The sequence below is a fragment of the Hemicordylus capensis genome, chromosome 1 (genome assembly GCF_027244095.1).
Source record: "Hemicordylus capensis ecotype Gifberg chromosome 1, rHemCap1.1.pri, whole genome shotgun sequence".
In the NCBI taxonomy this organism is placed as follows: Eukaryota; Metazoa; Chordata; class Lepidosauria; order Squamata; family Cordylidae; genus Hemicordylus; species Hemicordylus capensis.
Genome location: NC_069657.1, coordinates 315,748,953 through 315,771,145, shown reverse-complemented (window position 1 = coordinate 315,771,145; position 22,193 = coordinate 315,748,953). Strand labels below are relative to the sequence as shown.

At 41.4% G+C, this 22,193-nt stretch overlaps 1 protein-coding gene across 4 annotated transcripts in view; it reads left to right on the top strand.

Moving 5' to 3' along the window:
* Positions 1-22,193, top strand: part of CNR1 (cannabinoid receptor 1) — a 67,562-nt gene that overhangs the window by 16,392 nt on the left and 28,977 nt on the right. For 2 of the 4 annotated variants that reach the window (XM_053287309.1, XM_053287307.1), the window contains exon 1: positions 120-735. The exons of 1 other annotated variant lie outside the window; for it this stretch is intronic. The gene's annotated coding sequence lies outside the window, so the exon portion shown is untranslated. Of the gene's footprint in view, positions 1-119; positions 736-1,048; positions 1,190-22,193 lie in introns of those variants that run through there. One more of the 4 variants, XM_053287308.1, reaches the window with a different exon arrangement.

The window sequence follows — 22,193 nt, the reverse complement described above, 5'->3', positions numbered from 1 at the left end:
CCGACCCCTGCCCGCCCCATCCGTCGCACGAGCGAAGTTTGGCGCTCTTCTGTCCACCACCCCCTCACCGCCCCCCCCCCCCCGCGTCCGCTCGCTCGCTCGCTCGCCCGCCCGCTGCGCTGGTTACTGTTGCCGTGATTCTGCGGCTGCCGCGGCTGCCAGCAACAGGACAAAGGCACGTCAACACGTGATGGCAACTGAGCTTCATAAATGGGACCAGGGGGGAAAGAAGGGGAGGCAGACTGTTAAGAAGGGGAGACGTCGGGCAAACCGCAACAGCAGCAGCGAAGGAGGAGGAGGACTGGGCTTAGGGGAGGGCGGTGGACGCACCTTGCTCTCCTCCCAGACTGGCAGCCAGGAGCAGTGCCGAAAAGAAGCACATGGTGAGGGACGCGGACGGCAGAGGCCGGCGCACGCCCTGACTGGCTGAGAGAAGAAGGGACCGACCCTCTGCTACCTCCTGCCTGCCGCCTGCCTTCTTCCTACCCCTGCTCCCCAGCTGTTGCAGCTTCGCCTTCTCTGCCTCTGCCTCTGCCTCCTCCTCTCAGTGCCTCCTGGCGGAGAAACTCGCCCGCTCCCCGCTGAGGGCAAAGCCTTGGAGTGGCGCCTCCCAAGGGTCCGGCAGGAGGACCCATCAAAGAGAGCACGAGGCGCGCAAAGCCTGCCAAGAAGACCAGCGCTCTTCTCGGCTGAGGGGGACCCGCAGGAGACGGTGCCATGTGAACGTGGAGAAAGGTAAGGAAGCGGTGCTTTGGGGAGCGCGCACAGCGCTGTCCTTTGGCCAGTGAGACCAGGCGGGCAAGCAATCCGCGAGGGGATTGGCCGCGCCTCGCTGTTACGGCTCTAGGTCAAAAAGAAACGAGGGACGCTATACAGCTGTCCTTGTCGCTCCACGGGGGTTGGAGCCCAGAGCCCAGCCTGAAATACGGAGGCACACCTGTCCATTAGAAGTACAGCGAGTCTCCCGTGCTATTTAGCAGTAAGGAACGAGCTCTCTTGGAATACGAGACACTGGGCTAGGCTAAAGATCCCGGTTTACTTCCCGGCATACAGAGACAGACACTTGAGAGTTCAGTCTCCACATACGGTTGGAGTCAATAGCAAAATCCCGACTGATTTCTTTGTATCATTTGGACTCGGTCCTTAGATCCCGATCCTAAGTCTACTAATCGGCGGAAGCTGCTTCCAGGTAATGTTCTCAGATCGCCAATTAATACACGATCTATTTCCTTAGCTGATGGGGTTTTGTAATCCTGTCCTTCAGGGAAGCTCAGGTAGCTTATGTGTCTGTCACATGTAGCTCACTCAGTGTGCTGTGTGTGCCTGTGTTCAACATATATGCTCTTCCGCTCACCAATGTTCTAAGGACTTTTTAATATATTATCTTAACTGTATCTGTGGATCTTTTGGGAAACACCTACAATATAGGTGTTATACCAGATGTATAAATGTTCCAGCTCTAAAACTGAGTAATTTTACTATGTAGAATCAATGCACAGATCTGTTTAAATAATTGTCTGCAGCTGAAATCTAGAATGATGCTTCTTTGGAGCTTTTATGAAATCCTACAGCGCTTGATGAACAGGGAAAGTTTCTTTGCAGCAGTAGAATCTAAATTCACGCACTAATGTCCTTTGTTAATGGAATGAAATAGTCTGTCTTGAATTATGCAGGAGTGTAAATAAGCAGGAGACTATCCCAATGAACAGTCATTACATTAATTAATGATTAAAAGGAGAGCCCTTTGTGGATCTCAATCTTAGCAACAGACTTTGGTACACTCCATCTATTTGAGAGAATTAAAATAGCAAAATGACATTTATCTGGCTCTTTGATGGCTTGCTAGGTTTTCTCATACTTATTTGTTATTACTATGCTTATATGGTACCACTATCATTGGAGGCTATCTGCTGAAACAAGTCATCAACAAAACCAAGGAATTCTGAAAAGCAACCAGAATTCTGTTGGTGATGTGAGTGTTAATGCTGTTCCTCTAGCTGTATGGCACATTGTGTACTACTCTCCTTTTTCCTGTATGTTAAAAGTACCATTGGTCCAACCCTGAAGAAATCAGAGCAGTTTAACTGTGTAAATAGGATAAGAATGAGTAGCTGGACAATTTATTTTCTTTAAATTTCATTACTGGTCTTAATAGATATAAATTTAACAAGAAGGGCAAAATCCCAAAACTGACAAGGGGGAGCTTTGTAGGTGTGCTAAAAGACTGGTACTTTGATGGTTAATATGCATTAATTCTTCTCCACCCAAAACCTCTCAGAGCAGTCAGCCTCCTAGGTTCCCTTAGGACTTTGTCTGACATAGAGGGTTTCATCTTTAATCCTAACCCTTTGGTGATTAATAATGGAAGACATTCTTATTGATTTTTCCTATATTATCTCCCCTACCTCCACCCACCACCAAACTCCCAACTGCTAAGGTTTTAAACAGCAGGAAAAGGCCACAATACTTCTTTGTGCACTGGTTATCCTGGATGCAAAGATGCTCAGAGAGGTATCAAAAAACAAAAACACTACTCTATAAATATTTCAGGTTATTCTTTTTAAAAACAAAAACAAAACTCTGCTACATAACAAGTATTCAACCTTGGTGCTAAGCATCAGGTATTGTACAAGTAAACACTTCTTTGGAGTGGGGCGGGGGGAGGGGGTTTATTTCAGAGGAACAAGCTAATCTACAATAAAAGCCTTCTAGGGCGAGGTATGTTTCAAGATTTGAGTGGAATGATGCTCATGGATATCATTTGACTAATATTAATTACACTCAAATGGTGTAATTATTTTAGAGAATGAGTGTCATTGTCTATCTCTGAATCATATTGTAAGTGTTACTTTAAGGAACCAATGTTACAGGAGCATGTTTCTTAATTGTCTATTGTGTAGTTACTCCAAAACACCTAGGAAAATGCCAGAAATATGTCTGAAGGAGGGCCTCTTTGGACGTGTTATGATATATTAGGGTAAAGTTTTATTTGTTATTTACAAATTTAAAAACCCGATTTGATATGGTGGTATGTTTTTCTCACTCTACCTGCGTATTCTTCCAGTGTTATTGTTCTTCTTTGCCTAAAAGAAGAAAAAAATGTACCTCTCTATGCTGTGTGTGTGTTATTGCTTTTGTTGCCTAATCTAAAGAATGTAGTCAGAGCGGTATTTTTTCATATATTTAATAACATTTAAGTAATAATATTATTCATATTGCAACAAGCGAAGCATAGCTAATTATTTTTTATAGACTACACATAACAGAAACTGCACAGGTCTTTTTGTTTCTACTCAAACAGAAACAGACTCATTAATATGGTGAAAGCTTAGGTTATGCAGTAAGTGTAAATGAACGATGGGATGAAAAGGATGAATATCTAATTAGTTAAAGCCAGTATGCATATTTTAGGTTGCAGTTAACTTGGAATTAGCTTTGTAGCAAAAACTGATAAAGGACTACCTTTTAGAATACATTGGAATAAGATTTAGAAATAAATAAATAAAATTATCCTGAACCAAATTTGTAAAACTAATAATTTAATTTCAGTGCTAATGAGCAATGGGAAGGGGGCTAGGAGTTGTCCAGCTCCAGAAGAATGCTTTCTATTAATCTACAATATAAACCCTACACTTCAAATATACTGGGAAAGTAATGGGAAAAAATAAAGTGGGAAAGGATCCCGGATTTTGTAAGAAAGGGTATGTTGCCTTTGAATTTCTTAGCTGTTCTTTAGATAATTAGGTTCATTCAGTTGCATAAAGAACATTCTTAAGAGTGTTAATGCATTTACTAGAAGGATGATGTGGGTTGTGTCCCAGGAAAAGTTTGCCTTTCTGTTTCTGAATTCCGTTTTCTAATCAGGCAACTGAAGTGTTAAATATTAAATGACTTTCTCAGATTGTTTCCTAATTTCATACTCTTTGACATAGTTTTGATTAAGAAAGCTCACAGACTGAGACAAAACTGAACATTTCAATGCTTCTTCCACCATGAAACTTTGAGTACTAATCTGCGTTTTCTTTTAAATAAAGCTTGATGAAGAGGTTAAAAAGCAGGTAAAAACCATAGACATCATGCATACCTATTTAGTTCCAACTAAGAATCTGGCAATTTTCTTTTCTTCCGGACTGCACCAATATATTTCATCCACTCACACCCACACATCTCAATAGTTTCTTATGGGGAAGGGTTTTCTAAAACATTCATGGCCTTTTCAAAGCAACCGATTCCATGAATTTTCTCCAGCAAATCAATCAAACTTCAAAGCATCTGTAGAATTCATTTCCCCCCTCTTAGGTGTATCCCCCTCCCTCCTGCTTTGTTCATGGCTATATCATTAGTTTTAGAAACTACTCACTACCCGGAAAAGGTACTTTGATGAAATTTTCCCATTATTTCAGAGTTTCTGAAATAATGCCCTCCACAGCTTTGTATCAAAAATGAAAACAGGGATATTTCCCTTTTTGTAACACAGACTTCATATAGCCAACTACTGTTTTAAAATGTCTACTGCAAGCAACCCTGGCAGTGGGATCTGGCCAGGTTCAAAACATCTGTACAGATGGACATAGAAGGTAGAGAGAAATGGACCCTTTTCATCACTATGATACTTCTCTTGTTTTCTTGGCTGTAGTGGACTGCATGCCAGGCCCTTGTACTCAAGATCAGTTTTGCAGATGTGCCAAAGCAGCCCTAAAACGGCATTCTGTTATCCATATGAAGATAAGTGGGAGGAAAATTTAACCTTTTCTATTCCTGTGTGCTGGCCAATATGGGAACATTTGTTGCTAGGATCTATGAGTCTCTAAATGAGCCTATAGTGCATGTATATAGTTATATTTTGAAGGACATCCACCTGATCTCCATAGATAAAACAATAAGTGAAGTGATCACTGATTGACATTGACAGCAATAATCAACAGCAATAACCTGAACAGATCTATTTCTACAAAATTATCCTTGTCATTATTTTATCAAAAGGTCTAGACTCTTACCATAAAGAGCTGTTCTTTGTGTTTCCTTTCTCAAAATGAGAAGGCTGAGATTTCATCCATACACATTTGTCCATTTTTGGTCATACAATGGCCTTTATTGTGCTCCATTCTCAAATATGAGAAAGATCAAACTTGTTTTTCCAAATGTTGGCACACTGACAGGGTAACTGGATATAATAGAGAACAAGACTTCTGTGCTTCATATTGATTGTGTAGGGAAGTTCAGCTGTGCAATTTTTCACATCATAAAACTGCAGGAGTAAAAAGCTGCACGTGCCTAAATTCCCCCTTTTACACAACTGTTGAAAGAACAAGAACCTTGCCCTTTCCTGCATCTGATCACTTGGCATGTTGATAAGAAACAAATTAGATTTCCCCCCCTACTGCATAATGCAGTATATTGATTGTGTATACTAATTACTTAAGAGTAAAAGGGCACTGCCAAATTATATTTTGCACTCAAAATTTGCATGATATAGAGACAGCCTTCTATCATCATGCATTTATTCTTACTGAGTTAGTCATGTTTACTAGAAAGACTTGTGTAGAAGATGCTGATTAAGAAACACTATAAAAATCTATTTTCGCCCAGATGGAGTAAATTTTCACACCTGCATTTTAGGAAAGCTTGCAAAGTTTTTCTCCCCTAGATGACTTGCAGTAGTAAGGAATCATTATTTTTAGACACATCTGCCTGCTTTTAACATAGTTTGGTAATGAAATAGATTTAGTAGGTCCTCCATGCCAATACAATTATAGAAATATATTTAGAGTTCTGAGACCAAATCTAAATAAGTGGATATGACCTTAGAAGATCCCCTCCACTGAGGAAGTTTTCTCCATCCTAACCCCACCCCCTTTACATTCCTGTATTTTATTCAGGAAGGTTATGTATGAATTTCACGTACAATAAATGTTCCAGATGAAATATCTCTAGCTTATATTACAACACACTTAATATTTTTTAGTTTATCAACCCTTTGACTTTTGATCTGCTGATACTAAGAACTTCTTCAACATTTTATAAGCTTTTCCTCATAGCTCAAATAAGCTTAAATAATAGTTGTTTATATGTTTATAGTTATGTCCTTTTTAGTATATATTATATAAACATGCATATTTACTACAAAAATTGCAATGGAAGCTTGCTTCTTGGACATAGCCCACATTTTGTTATTCTTGCTGTGAGTGATATATTCTACCATAATTACTTTATTCTTATTATTCAAACAAAAGCATCTGCACATTTTCAAGGTATGCACCACTGCCAAGCAACCTAGTGTGGTACCTTAATTTGCTAGGAAGTATCCATTTCACTAGTTATTTGTTTCCCTTAGAGCATGTATCTGAATACCTTTTAAACTTGGATTCAGCTTTAAAGAGAGACATAAAAATTCATCTTGAGAAAGATGCCTCACTTATGCTGATGACAGAAGATGTCATATATAATTTTTAAAAAACCTGTTTTTCTTTAACTGTAACTAGAGTTTTTCCATACATGATAATGTCTCATTCATTTTCTAAATTAGTTTGCCTTTAAGAACTAAACTGGGAAGAATGGTTTGCAGTTGCACTCATCACCTTCTGCTCTAAAAAATGGGTCAGCAACTTGAAATTTCTGGGCCAAATACCCTTGAGAGGTACTGCCTGGTCTCTCAGTTATCAATCTAGAAGCAAAGGAGGTGTGGAGAAAGTAGAGTCTCTGGCAGCAGTTTGCTGTTGGGCCTCTGGTGTCCATCACCCTCCATTCTTTCTCAAAGTGTCCCTCCAGGAGGACTAGTTGCTGACCAGGGTACTGTTCTGTTCTGTGCCTATTTAACCTTTAGCTCTGAGTGTTCTTTCATGCTCTTGTTTATGTCACAAATATAAGCTGTATGCTTTCCTCTATATGATTACTTTGAATATTTCACACTATGGATCGAGTCCTTCTGGCTTACCTCCAAAAGCATACAACAACAGCACAATTTCCCTAATGAGTGGTTGTGCTCTTTCAAATAAAGCTCTCTCTTTCTTTCAGAAATCTGACAATTTCTCAGCTTCTTTTTTGTGTTGCACCAGATTGCTTTTTCCAGGTCTCTAATCAAGCTGATCTGCATTTATCCTTTGATTCTGTATAGCAAACCGTTTAAACTGATAACACTAAGCTGTATTCAATGCCAGATCTGACTGGAGAATCAATAATAATCATGACTGTTTTGCTATTGATGTATACAAAATACATTGACCATTATTCCAACCAACTTTTAAGTGAAAGCTCAAAATAAAAACAAAGTCTAATCAATCCTTTTTACCTCAGTTTTGTCTTTGGTTGAAAAAGGAAACATCTGGGCTTTTATTACATAAATTTCTTAAACACAGATACTGTTGTTATTGAAGAAGTTCATGTCTCCAAAGATAATTTCTTTTCCTCCCTGTTTTCTTTATGATCTCTCTCCTGCCTTTTCTGCCCATAAATGTGGTATCATCCCTCACCCTGACTTTCTATTTCCTCCCACATCTACCACAGCTGCAGATTCATAAATCCATTCATCACTTCATCTGCAATGTTTCCTTATGCCTCTAGCACCTCCTTTCTGCTATATCTGATGAAATCCTCATCCATACTCTTATCATCACTGTCCTACAGAAGGATAATGTATATGAAGCACAGTGGTTTATGGCTTTCCCCAACCTCTAATCTGTAGCAAGTTGTGTCAAATTGATTGCTTTCCATCATTCCTACTCTTCCATTTCATTTGTTTGAATATAAGCTCTCTGTCTTTTTGTATTTGCTATTTATTGTCTGCAAAATATTGTAACCCATTTGAGCCCTTGGGATAGGATGCTTTAAAGCTATGAAAAGACATATCCTCCAATGGTTCACATGCTTTGTTTGGTTTTCAGGAACCAATTTAAACCTGTGCCTTCTTGGAATCTTGCCTCTCTCTGTCCTCCCAACACCATGCATGATTGGGCTAAAAACTTCCATCTACCCATGTATGGTCTTTCTTTATTACAAGTTCTCATTAGCTATCCATTAAAAATGATCACCTCTCTTACTTTTTTACCTGCATCTTGACCCTGGGCCTGAGTAAGAATGGAACAAAATACATGTTACTGAGATTCCTAACATCATGACATCACTTGTTGCATTTTAGAATTGCATATCAGGGAAAGTACCTTTGAAAGACATTCCAGCAGTTCATGTCTGGTAAAATATATGTGATCAGAGCAGATCTGCAGAGGAGCATTGCTACTAGAATTTCAAATCTGATTTCCTGGATCCTTGCCAGTCAGGTTTTAAGCCACAGCACAGCATTGAAATGGCATTGGTCGCCCTGTTGGATGACCTGTATTGTAACCTTCATGTGGGAAGTGGACCTCTTTTGGTTCTTATTGATCTCTCAGCAGCCTTTGATACCATCGACCATGCTATCCTTCTAGAGCGCTTAAGTGGGCTGCTCATCGGGGGCACTGTTCTTCAGTGGCTCCAAGCCTATCTCACTGGGCAATTCCAGTCGGTGTCAATTGGTGATGAGTATTCTGCACCCTGGCCCCTTTCTTGTGGGGTTCCACAGGGCTCAGTCCTGCTCCCATTCTCTAACATCTACATGAAGCTGCTGGACTTGGTCATCTGTCAGTTTGGGGTAAGTTTTCATCAATATGCTGATGATACTCAGCATTATATCTCTATCCCTAGCCAAACAGGTGATGCCATTTATGTGCTGACTCAATGCCTAGAGGCTGTCAGGACCTGGATAGGCCAAAACAAGCTCAGGCTCAATCCCTCCAAGACCGAGTTGCTCTTATTCAATCTGCGATGTGGTCAATTGCCGTGTGTGAGTTTATCTCTTGGTGGGGTTGCACTTCCCTTGAGAGAGACAGTTTGTGATCTGGGGGTTCTTCTGGACTCACAGCTCCTGCTTGGATAGCAGGTGGAGGCCGTGACCAGGGCTGCCTTTGCCCAGCTTCAGCTGGTTCGCCAGTTAGGGCCTTTTCTCAACCAGCAGGCCCTGGCAACAGTAACCCATGCCTTTGTTGCCTCTCACTTGGAATACTGTAATGCACTTTTCCTAGGGTTGCCTTTGAAAATGATTCAGAAGCTTAAACTAGTCCAGAATGCAGCAGCCCGCCTCTTCATGGGTAGCCATAGATTTGATAGTGTTACACCTCTTTTACGGTCACTGCACTGGTTGCCTGTTCGCTTCCGGGTCCAATTCAAAGTTCTGGTTCTCACCTATAAAACCCTTATGGGTTTTATGTATATCTCTGGGATCGTCTCTCTCGGCCAGTTGTGTCCCGACCTGTGAGGTCTTCTCAGTTGGCCCTCCTTAGTGTCCCAGGTCCTGGTGTAGTGCGTGGTGCCTGGGCCCATAGCAGGGCCTTCTCTATGGCTGCCCATCTTCTTTGGAACATTCTTCCCCTCCAGATTCATTCTGCCCCCTCCCTGGCTGCTTTTAAGGCCCTTCTCAAGACCCACGTCTTTTGCCAGGCATTTGCCCTTTAATAATAATAATAGTAGTAGTAGTAGTAGTAGGTATTGTTGTTCACTGCCTAGAGTCTTTGGAGGAGGCAGTATATAAGAAAATTTTAATTAATAAATAAATCTGTGGGATAAGGAATAACAATGTAGGGTTGCTTTTGATTTTCTGAATCTCTCCAAAGATATTGTCTTAGCTGATTTGCTGCCTGAGTCAAAGGATGAAACTTTAGTAAATTTTAAAACCTGCAGAGGTGTTTTTAAAAACAAATAAAATGTAGTTATCTAGAATGAAGATGGCCTATGGTAGGGTCTTGTTTAGGCTGGACACAGAATGGCTTCCACATCTGTGCATAATTATATTTAGAGACATCAATTTCTTTTTGTTACTCAAAAAGGGACTAGCTTAATTCTTGCTTGATGGTTTTTTGTTTGCATTTGCATCAAATTTGTGAGAATCATGACTTTTGCAAACTTCTTGATTTCCATAAACATACAGAAAAATACACTTGCAATTTAGAAAATGTCAGCCATACACCAAAATGGTGGTTCTTTTTAGTCAGGGATAAAGCAAAAATAAAATTAAAAACTCACCTGAAGTCACTAGACATTTTCAAGGATGCGTTTCACCACCTCACCACCCCATAACTATAAAGCATCTGTTTTCTTGTAAGAGGACTTCCTGAACTTTGTTTTATTCTACACACCACAGGGTTCTGTGGTCACCAGTTGTTGACAACTACTTGATGGCACACTTTACCTTTATCAAGCTTTCATTTAGTAAAGAATGTGGAGGTATGTGGCCTTCAGTGCCCTGCCCATTGTTCTCCAATCCAGTTGCTACCCCTCTTCATCTCTTTTCCCTGCTACTGTGCTCACATGTTGAAAATTGCCCAAGGTTGCTTTATTGCACAGTGGCAAATATGTATTTGCCATTGCATGACCATGTGGCAAAGAGCTGTGGCCAATCTTAGTTATCTGGTGCGTTTTCTGTATGATACATACAAATGAGAAGGGCACATTTGTTGGTGTTTTTGTTTTGATTTAGTAGAGCATTTAAATGTACTTTATAAATCCACCTGCAGCCTGAAGTGGTACAGTTCAGGAAAAGCTTTTCTGCTTGATTCTACTGATTATTAACTAGCCTTGTGTATAAAAGAGAGAATGGCACTACATTCCAGAAGACCCTTCAGAGACAAAGGGGGGCGGTTAACTGTACTCATGTGGGGCCATTTACCGTAAGTGGTTCTTGCATGGCTGGGGTTACATTTTAATTACCCAGCTGCAATACCATGGTGCCAGTTTCATTACCCAGCCAATACTTGGTGCCAGTTCCATGGAAACAATGGATGCAATTTGCCCCCTATTGTCTATGGACACTCATGCACAATAAGCACATAAGACCCAGGATTTTAGCATACTAATGATCGGGCAGAAAAATGTTTCTTGCCCCTATCAAGATAATAACAAAGTTCCTTCATTTGGAGTTCAGCATGAACCTAGCAGTTCCTTCTCTAGACGGAAATGAGTTACTCTAGTATTTTCATATCTCTATGCCCTCAATATTCTGTAGAACTATTGCTTTATCGCTGCTTGTAAACACAAAGCAATCTTATGTTTGTTTAACTAAGCTTTATTCAGTAGCAACTCAATTTCCCCCCTTCTTCTTTCCCTCCCTTTCCTTTCTGACTCAACTCAACACACACACCCCTCTCACACACACACTCTACAGGATCCCCACTGGGGCAAGCTTCTAGTTAACAAAACATAAAAGACTGCAAGATATAATACAACTATCCATGCCCATTGTCTTAGGTGGATGGGGGAGGATGAGGATTGTACAAGATACAAGGCAGGGAAATCAGACCATTGCTGTAGCAGAGGCTGGAATGGGTCACAAGAGAGGCAGGTTGAGCTGCATGGAACAGACGACTTGTGACTCTAGGTCTAGAGGAACTCTCAGTGTTGAGTTGTTGCACCAGCTGAAGTCTGGCAAGACCTACTTGAAAGCCCTACTCCTTCCTGGAGTTAACTAGGCTTTGATCCAGAGCATGTAACCAAGCTTGCTTTGCTCTGTCCGAAGTAGGTCCTTTGGGAGGAAAGCCCTGGGTAGTTAGATGGGTATTAGCCCAGGTTTGATATTGCTGCTGTTCCTGGGGCCCCAGGTGATGGAGGGTGAACTGAGGCTGTAACAGGGGTCCAGATTTTGTGTGTGTGTGTGTGTGTGTGTGTGTGTGTTACTGATCCCCTGAGTTCCACAAAAGGGTTGTCAGAAGAAGAAGTGAGCTTTGGCTGCTTAAGGGTTGTGGATCCTGTGGGAATGTCATCAGTTTTGAGAAGCCCTCCTCAACAGAGGAGATTTTATAAGGGTCCAAGACTGACTGGGTGCTGAGAAGATCCTGGAAGCTCACAGATTCTGCAGGTTTAAAATTTTTCCTTTAATTTTAATTTATAATATATACTTCTGCATACCTAGGGAGTTCCCTGAGTATGTAAAAACCACTACCTTATCTTTGGATGGCCCCATTTAACTTCCAACTCATCAGCACTTGACCATCTGCATTTGATTTAAGAGGAAAAGTGATTAAATGTTTAATATTGTGTTGGAATTATGGTTGCAGACCAACATTTACAGCTAATATTATAAAAAGAGGTTGAAGGTGGAACATAATTATGATATGTGGAACATTATTATATACATACATCTATATGGATGTTTAAAGTACATGGATCTCATCTAATTAATCTCTGAGCTTTTATTGCTTTTATCAGTTTAACTTGGAAGAATAAAAAGAATAAAAAGAAATAAATGAGCCTAGATAGTCATTCTTTGTTTTAGCTAAAGGAAGCCCCATTATCCTTGGTAGCACTCCTCATCTTTCTTCTGAGCAGGAGTGAAATGCTTTAGGGATATGTGAACTTTAATTCCCTCTCTCTGGTGGTTCTTGGCTGGGCTCACGGCCAAATCCACTGCAGTGACCCCAGACATTACCTGGAATGGGAAACACTATGGGAAATACTTCCCATAGCGACATCCAATGGTTTTCCTCAGTACTTACAGGCTACTTGTGCTTGGAGCAAGGTGGCTAAATCACTTTTTATTATTATTATTATTATTATTATTATTATTATTATTATTATTATTTTATATTTTATATCCCAATCTTCCCCCAAGGAGACCAGAGCACTGTACAGCATACTTAAGTTTCTCCTCACAACAACCCTGTGAAGTAAGTTAGGCCCAGAGTCACCCAGTAAGTATCATGGCTGAATGGGGATTTGAACTCGGGTCTCCCTGGTCCTAGTCCAGCACTGTAACCACTACACCACACTGGTTCTCCCACCCATGCAATTTATAGGAAATTGCATGCAAGGTTTCTATTCCAGGTGATAGCCAGAGAGGTTGCATTATGCTCAGCAGTACATGTGCCCAGCTTAGGTTAACAGGGAAGGAGGAGGCGGAGCTAGAGGCTCCATTCAGTCTCATATGGAGATCTATTCTTATGTGAAGGATTGGTTTTTGAAACATCAATTCATGTACTGTTTTGTGTTGTAGAAAGCTGATTTCCAGAGCAAAGCAGACAGGAGCTGAGGAGCATCTAGTTTGCAACTATTCACCCATTAGGAAAGATGTTCTAAAAGTTTACATTCTCAAAGCTGGGATAGGATAAAAGTTACAGTGAGCACCAGACACTAATGAGAGAAGTTATCAAGTCAAAAGACTGAAGTGTCTTTGGAAATATCATGCATAAGAAGACATTTTAAAATAATAGGTGACTGAATTAGATTACCTGGCCTGAAAAAAGAAAAAAAAAGAATACAGATCAGAAACTGGATGAAAATAACTGGAATCCGGTGATCTGCAGAAATGACAGTGTAAGTCATACTGGAAGTGGTGTTGTTTTATCTATCAGGGAATGCAGAGGGCCCAATAAATTAGAAATTTCAAAAGAAACAAACACATCCATAGAATTCGTTCATACAATGGTGATGCAATACACATGATGGATTAGCTACAATACAATACAATACAATAGCCAGAAAAGTAATGTAGTAGGGACATATTTTGCTTCCCCTGACACAAACTCATGATTATGAGATGCAAAAAGAAATTAGGAAAACAGCCAAAGGGAAAAAATGTAATAGTATGACATGCAATTATTTAGAATCATAGAGTTGGAGGGAGTTTGTAGAGTTTGTTGTACAAACATAGAGTTTGTAGGCCATCTAGTCTAACCTCCTGCTCAGTGTACTAAATCTAGAGCTGTAGCATCCTCAACAGGTGGCTGTGCAATCTCTGCTTGAAGATTTCCAGCAAGGGAGAACCTAGCACCATCCTAGGACTTGATTCCATTGTCAAATTGTTCTTACCATTAAGAAGTGTATCCTAATGTGAGGCCAAAACCTGCCCTTCTGTAACTTAAGGCCCATCAGATCTCATCTCCTGTCCCCTGGGGAAGCAAAGAACACGTCTTTTCCTTCTTCTGTATGACAGTCTGTAGTATAATGGGCCTCTAAAGAAAAGTAGGCAGGGGGAACAAATACCTAATTACCTATAAATCCCACCTATTTTTTTCTCTTCATCCATTGCTAACATCTACCTTCCCCAGATAGAATAACACTTCTTAAAAATACCTAGCAGCTTGGTAAAGCTTAAGTAGACAGTCAGAGACCAGATATCACAGAACCAAAAAGAAATGTACAGCTTATTTACAGGACAGAAACTTATTAGTTGCAGGTAATATTAGTTGGAAGTACCCCTAGCACAGTACCTCCAGTGACTGTTGCTGGTGTCTATCTTATGTTTCTTTTTAGAATGTGAGCCCTTTGGGGACAGGGTTCCTTCTTATTTGTTTGTTATTTCTCTGTGTAAACTGCCCCGAGCCATTTTTGGAAGGGCAGTATAAAAATCAAATTATTATTATTATTATTTTATTAACTTGTTTCACTTATTTCAAGATTTCTTTTTTAAAATGTATATTTATTGAAAATTTTTCAATAAATTATAAGTTATAACATTCAAAAAGAAGAAAAATATCATTACAATAAAAAACAGAATACAGAGTATTCCAGTTCTAGCAGATACTACCAAATGAATTAACCAATATATCATTTGTTGTACATGTGCCATCAGTATAGTACAAAGTAAGAATGTAGTCTCAAAGAGCATGGACATCTCTGACACTTACTATTCCAACACATCCCACCACTTCAATATTTCCTTAACATTCTATAGGCAGAGGTCTTTGCTTTTCTGATCATGAAACTCTCCCTTAATATAAAGGTAAAGTGTCCTGTTGAGTTGGTCTTGACTTCTGGCAACCACAGAGCCCTGTGGTTGTGTTTGTAGAATACAGGAGGGGCTTACCATTGTCATCTCCCACGCAGTATGAGATGCCTTTCAGCATCATCCTATATCGCTGCTGCCCAATGTAAGTGTTTGGTCTGGGAAACATACCATTTGGGATTCGAACTTGTAACCTCTGGCTTGATAATTAAGTCATTTCCCTATTGTGCCATTAGGTGGTTCTCCCTTAATTTACCTGAAGCCAAATTATCAGGAAAATAGGAAGCTGCCATATACCGAGTCAGACCATTGGTTTATCTAGCTCAATATTGTCTTCACAGACTGGCAGTGGCTTCTCCAAGGTTATAGGCAAGAATCTCTCTCAGCCCTATCTTGGAGAAGCCAGAGAGGGAACTTGGTACCTTCTGCTCTTCTCAGAGCAGCTCCACCCCCTAAGGGGAATATCTTACAGTGCTCACACATCAAGTCTCCCTTTCATATGCAACCAGGGTGGACCCTGCTTAGCTAAGGGGACAAATCATGCTTGCTCCCACAAGACCTCCTCTCCTCTCCTTATCTCTATACTTTTTATAGACATAAAAGGTATAGTTCTTCCCTCTACCAAATCCTCCTGACCAATGCTCCCCCCTGGTCAGATTCACAGATCTTGGCTGCTGTTCTTGATTGGTAATCTCACTTCCAATCAGTTTCCATACTTTGGAGATACACAGATTATTATGACACAACTGATGAGGCAGCTAGGCCACTGCTCCTTGTAGGCGCTCTCTCCTTCACTGCACAGCCCCTCTACTGCACAGCCCCTCTACACTGCTGATAGGAACACTGGTAGCACTTTCAGAGGACTAGACTCTGAAAACATCCACTTCTGTCCTTCCTCTCCTTCAGCAATCTGCCTTCTGTCTTCAAATCATTTCATCTCAACGTTGCTTCTTCTTCTGCTCAGGACCTCTGAATCTGTGGGCAAAAGCTGGCCTTATGCTGCTCTGGTGAAACTTCCCCACCAATCCACTTTTATGGTCACTCAAGCCTAATTCCTGTTCATCTATAACCTGAGGCCTTCTCTATGGAGAGTAGGGAATATTATAAATAACCAGTGGTCTAATAACTTCTGTCCATTTTGTGTATCTTTTGATGCCTCCAATGTGTATTCCAGAGTTCTTGAAATGAACTGCAATCTGAACCTAAGGTTTAAAGTTGAGTTAAGATTGTGGTTTATTTCAAGCACTTTGGTTAGAATAAGCCACAAGACCAGATGGTTTGGATGCCATGACCAATACTGGCTTGTTTCTGACCACAATCAGAAGCAGAACTGATTCTTCACACAGGAAGGGGAGGGGGAGGGCTGAGAGGTGATACACAAAGCCAGGGGTTAAATCTGAACCTGCCCAATGTGAAAATGTTAAATCTGAACCTGCGCAGCTTCCAGGCTTGACTTCCCTCTCAGCTACTCTACTACCCACCCCCATCTCTTTGTCAGCTTTCCCCTCAGAGCTTCTCTCCTCCCACAAAGAACACACAATTTAGTTATCAATATAACATTCTTCGTATAATTAACCCATTACTTGCCAAGGTAGTAGTCATTTCCCCACACATTTCTCCACACAGTTCTTCAGATATGGAAGAGTATAATCTCTGTACTCAGCCATCTGTTCTGCAGGCTAAACATGGGTACATAAGAACAGCCCTCCTGGATCAGGCCCAAGGCCCATCTAGTCCAGCATCCCGTTTTACACAGTGGCCCACCAGATGCCGCTGGAAGCCACAGGCAGGAGTTGAGGGCATGCCCTCTCTCCTGCTGTTACTCCCCCGCAACTGGTACCCAGAGGCACCCCGCCCCCAAGGCTGGAGGTGGCCTAGAGCCCTCCAACTAGTAGCTGTCAATAGACCTCTCCTCCATGAAGTTATCCAAACCCCTCTTAAAGCCATCCAGGTTGTTGACTGTTACCATATCTCGTGGCAGAGAATTCCACAAGTTGATTATGCGTTGTGTGAAAAAGTACTTCCATTTGCTGGTCGTAGATTTCCTGGCAATCAGTTTCATGGGATGACCCCTGGTTCTAGTATTATGTGAGAGGGAGAAGAATTTCTCTCTATCCACTTTCTCCACCCCATGCATGATTTTATAGACCTCTATCATGTCTCCCTGCAGTCATCTTTTTTCTAAACTAAATAGCCCCAGGTGTTTTAGCCTAGCCTCATAAGAAAGGTGCTCTAGGCCCTTGATCATCTTGGTTGCCCTCTTCTGCACCTTTTCCAGTTCAACAATGTCCTTTTTTAGATGTGGTCACCAGAATTGTACGCAGTACTACTAATTGTGACCGCTCCATAGTTTTGTATAAGGGCATTATAATATTAGCAGTTTTATTTTCAATCCCCTTCCTAATGATCCCTAGCATGGAATCGGCCTTTTTTACAGCTGCTGCACATTTAGTCGACACTTTCAATGAGCTGTCCACTACAACCCCAAGATCCGTCTCCTGGTCAGTCACCAACAGCTCAGATCCCATCAGCATATACTTGAAGTTGGAGTTCTTTGTCCCAATGTGCATCACTTTACACTTGCCAACACTGAACCGCATTTGCCACTTTGTCGCCCTCTCACCCAGTTTGGAAAGATCCTTTTGGAGCTCTTCACAATCAGTTATGGATTTCACTACCCGAAAGAGTTTGGTATCATCTGCAAATTTGACCACCTCGCTGCATACCCCTACTTCTAGATCATTTATGAATAAAGTAAAAAGGGTACCTTCAGCCTTTCCTTATACGGAATGATACAGATCCTCTCTCATATGCCTGGACTTCCAAAAACCTTTCTGCAAATTTTGTCACTTCAGATCCTAAGAAAACTTGCCAGTTTTCTCACCATGGGGAAAAAGATCTACTCACAGAACCCCTCCTAATTGGGCAAAGGGATGACTCATATTTAGCAGGAGGAGAGCAATTGTCCCTAGTTCAGTTACAGTGTCCCTCCAGTGGTTGTTGGTGTTTACCTTGTGTTTCTTTTTAGATTGTGACCTCTCTTGGGACATGGGACCATTTTATTACTTTTTCTGTGTAAACTGCTTTGAGAATATTCTTAATGATACATATAGATCGTTGTTCCTTATATATATATTTTAAATGAATTGTAATTGTTATTGGATGCTCTTTGGGGGGAAAGCAGGATTTATTTATTTTTAAATGAAAATCAGGTAGCACACATAGAAATAAAACTTTTACATAATGGAGGAAAATAAATACTGGAGTCCTTCAAGGATCTATATTCATAAATGACCAGTGATAAACTGCGAAGTAGCCAAATTTATGAAGGATCTTTCCATATTGTTTCTCCTTCTCTCATAATACTGGAATTCAGGGACATATGATGAAGTTACTTGATAGTAAGCTCAGGACAGGCAAATGGAAGGATTTATATACATAACACAAAATTAACTTATCAGATTATTTCCCCCAACATTTGGAGGGGGCTATTAGTTTAAAAGGATTTTTAGTGAATTCATGGAAGATAAGGCTATTAGTGGCTAAATAGAACCTCCATGCTCAGCAGCAGTACAATTCCACTTGACAAATATTGGTGATAAACATGGTGTGACTATCACCATTATATGGTGGTTATGGATTTTCCCAGAGCATCTGACTGGCTGTTGTTGAGACAACAGGGTGATAGACTATATAGACCTTTGGTCTGTTCCACTAAGGCAATTATTTTGTTCTTATGCTCTTATCAGACTGCTAAATGTGTTCAGAAAATCATCCAGTTTAAAATTCAGCTTTCATCAACAGCAGTAATGACCCCAATAACAGTTTAAAATTAGCATAATCTTAAATATTTATTGCATTTATTTGTAATGTCAAGTTGCTTAGAGCAAATGAACCATGTACAGGGTAAAGTTAATTCTGCCCCATCACAATTATAAATGGAATAGTCATTGTATTCTTCAGTTTTGTATTTAAACTGTTCTTTGTAACCTGCACGCCCTATGTGCATGAAACACACAACACACAACAATTAAAAAAAAAATTGGACCACTGGAGAGGAAAGAAACAGCACTCCCAGCATATGAGAAGCTGACCAGGAAATGACGGAGGGCATGCACACACCCTAATGACTGTGCACCTGCCATTTCCCGGCTGGCTTTTCACATACTGGACATGCTGGCGGGCCATTTGTTTCCTCTTCCTCAGTGCTGCAAGATATGGCAGCTGAGGCAGGAGCCAGAGGAGGCAGCAGTGGTGAAGGAATGAGGGGCTGGGGTAGGAGGAGGTGGTGACAGTGGAGAGGGACAACAGGTGAGGCCCTGGGGGCAGCCAGCTCATGTTCTTTGAATGTGCCACAACTCAGAACACGTCTCTGTCTATGCAGGTTCCCTACTCCCCTTGCATGGTATGTGATAACTATTGCTTGCCAGGATATCTGAATTTTGCTGCCTTTGGTTATCACCAACCAGGATAGAGTTCAAAAATGATTTGCAAATCCATTGCAAATGACATTTTGAAATCATGGCTTGGAGGCAATTCCTGGTTAGGGTAAACCATAGTTTGCCCTATTCATAAGCCAATACAAAGAGGCTCTTCACACGCGTGTGCAAAACCAGGCTAAAGGAGCCCAGCCCAGTTTTGCACACCCCTGTGTACCACCAGGATCGGGCCAATCCCAGCAGCACCATGGCAGCAAACCCGTCTATGAAGCCTCCCTTTAAAATGAGGTTAAGGGAGTTAGCACTCCCTTAACCTCCTTTTTACGGTTGTCTGTCATTCACCACAGCAAGCAGCCACAACTAGCAGACTCGGGGAGGGGAGAGGGAGCCCCATAATGCACTGCACACTCACGTGGTGCATTATTGGAGCTATGGGGTGTGGGGCAACACGTCCTGGCACCCAGATGCTCATTGCTGCCGGCAGCAGCCAGTGCTTGTCTGGGCAGGTGATCCACCTGCCAGGGAAGGTGGAATGATTGTCTGTGGGGAGGTATGGTCTTTAGGGCTCACTCCCCACAAACCTGGAAGTCCTTTCTCAGTGAGAAAGGGCACGTTCTGTGCTTAAACCATGGAAAGTCAGGGGGAGTGTGCTTTAGTGAGAGCCAGCATGGTGTAGTGGTTAGAGTGCTGGACTAGGACCAGGGAGACCCGAGTTCAAATTCCCATTCAGCCATGAAACTAGCTGGGTCACTCTGGGCCAGTCACTTTTCTCCCTGCGTAACCTACTTCACAGGGTTGTTGTGAGGAGAAACCGAAGTATGTAGTACACCGCTTTGGACTCCTTGGAGGAAGAGCAGGATATAAAATGTAAAAAATAAAAAATAAATAAAATAAATAGAGGGGAGGGATGATGATGACGACTAATGCTGCAGCAGTGCAACTTGCAAACTGCCTCTACAGAGTATAATAATGCAGCACATGCAAGGCTATTTTCACCAATCCTTCAATTTTCACCATTTTCATCCTCCCTCTAGAAGAGGAAAGGGGAAGAGAAAGCCTGTGTCATGATTTAAAGATTGGGCCAATGTGCTGTCTGAACTGAGCCAGAACAGCTACACTGCACTGGGAAGTAGCTCCACATTTCCCAGGAAGATTATATTATGATAATAATGGCTGACATCCTAACTAAGAATATGGAGGTGCAGCTTGCAAATAGCCTGCCCTCTAGTGTGCTTAGTAATGCAAAATCATGTATGTGTGGGAGGCGATTTTCACTTCTCCTCCTCCCTGCAAAAACATTCCTACAAACTAGAAGTAGGTCTCTGGGGACTGCATAAGCTTCAGGGACTTACTTCCAAGTTTCAGGGAGTACTTCTAGAGGAGGAATGACAATGGTGAAAATGGAGGGATTGGTAAAAATGGTCTTGCATGTGCTGCATTATTAAACTCTGTAGAGGCAGTTTGCAAGTTGTGCCTCTGCAGCATTCAGAGTGTTAGCACACTTGGCACTGGGCGGGGTGTGTGCGGTGGATTTATTTTTCTACCCCAGCAACAGTGGAAGTGCACAAGTAAGGAGATCACTACTAATAAATATTGTCTGGAGACATGGAGTTAAAGTTCCAAATAAAGTAGTTTATTTAGGAAATCCATCAGAGATAGATTAAGATCTATCATGGCTAGCTAATATAGGAAGTGGGAAGGGAAAAGTCTGTCTCTCAGGTGAGAAAATGAAACCTGAGACTATCAGCCTAACAAAGGGGAAGTAGAAAAAGTGTCGTCATAGAGGGGATTCCCTTGATCGCTATCTCTACCTTTAGCACCCCTAGTGGTCAATAGGGTTTCTGGTGCTAAGAGAATGCCATCAGGAGCTGCATCTCCAGCACCCCTTCTCATCATCTTGTGCACCAATTGACAACTCCCAAAGTCTCTCAAAGAATCTGGAACCAGTCTCTTGGTAATGGCTTGGTCAGTCCATTTGCTAACATGTCTTAAGTTGGGCAGTACTTCAGCTCAACGAGCCCACTCTCTTGTGCCTCTTGAACATAGTGGTTCTTTGCATCTACAGTATATATTTGCTGGTCAATGACTGAATAAATTTATCTCTCTCTACAGTATATATGCTTTGTTCCATCAAAGAGAGTTGGCTGTACCCTTGGTTGTCCTCAGACAGACATCTCAGTTGGCTTTGGTTCATTGATTCTGAAGTCTAACAATAACTTGTGTAGCCATGTGGCTTCTTGACATGCTTGGCCAGCTGATATGTACTCTGCTTCTGTGGACGAAAGCACAACAATTGACTGCTTCCAGCAAGTCCAACTGATGGCTCTGGCTCCATAGAAAAATAGATTTCCACTTGTGGACTTGTGTCCTTGGCCAAATCTGCGTCTATGTATCCCACTAGACTAGGGTTGCTGCTTGCTGATATCAAGAGTTTGAAAGGCATGGAACCCTTCAGGTTTATTCCCAGCTTTTTGACTATGGTCCAGTCATTCTTGGTTGGTGCACTTAATCTTCTACTCAGAATTCCCACTGCTGCAGCCATGTTTGGCCTCATGATGGCTGCTTTGTACAGAAGCTTCCTAATTGCTCTTCTGTTGTCTGGCAATGGCTCACTGTCCTGATTTTGCTTCAGGGAGTTTGTCTCCATTGATGTACTGACCTCATTGGCTTCTGACAGTTTCAGACATTCTAGAATATCTTCTGTTTCTGACTGAGAAGGTAACTTGCATTCTCTTCTCTTTCTATTTGAATGCCAAGATAATAGGAAACGCTTCCTAGTTCTTTCACTTCTACTTCTTTGTTCAGGTGCTCCACAATCTCTTGACTGTATTGTTTCCTCTCCTAGCAAATGATCAAGTTATCAACATAAGACAAAACACAAGTCCATATGTCATTTTTGAATCTCTTGTATATGCAGGGACCAGCTTTTCATTGTGTGAACCCCTCCTTGAGTAACATCTGGTTCAGATTCTCATTCCATGCTCTAGCAGCTTGCTTCAAGCAATATATGC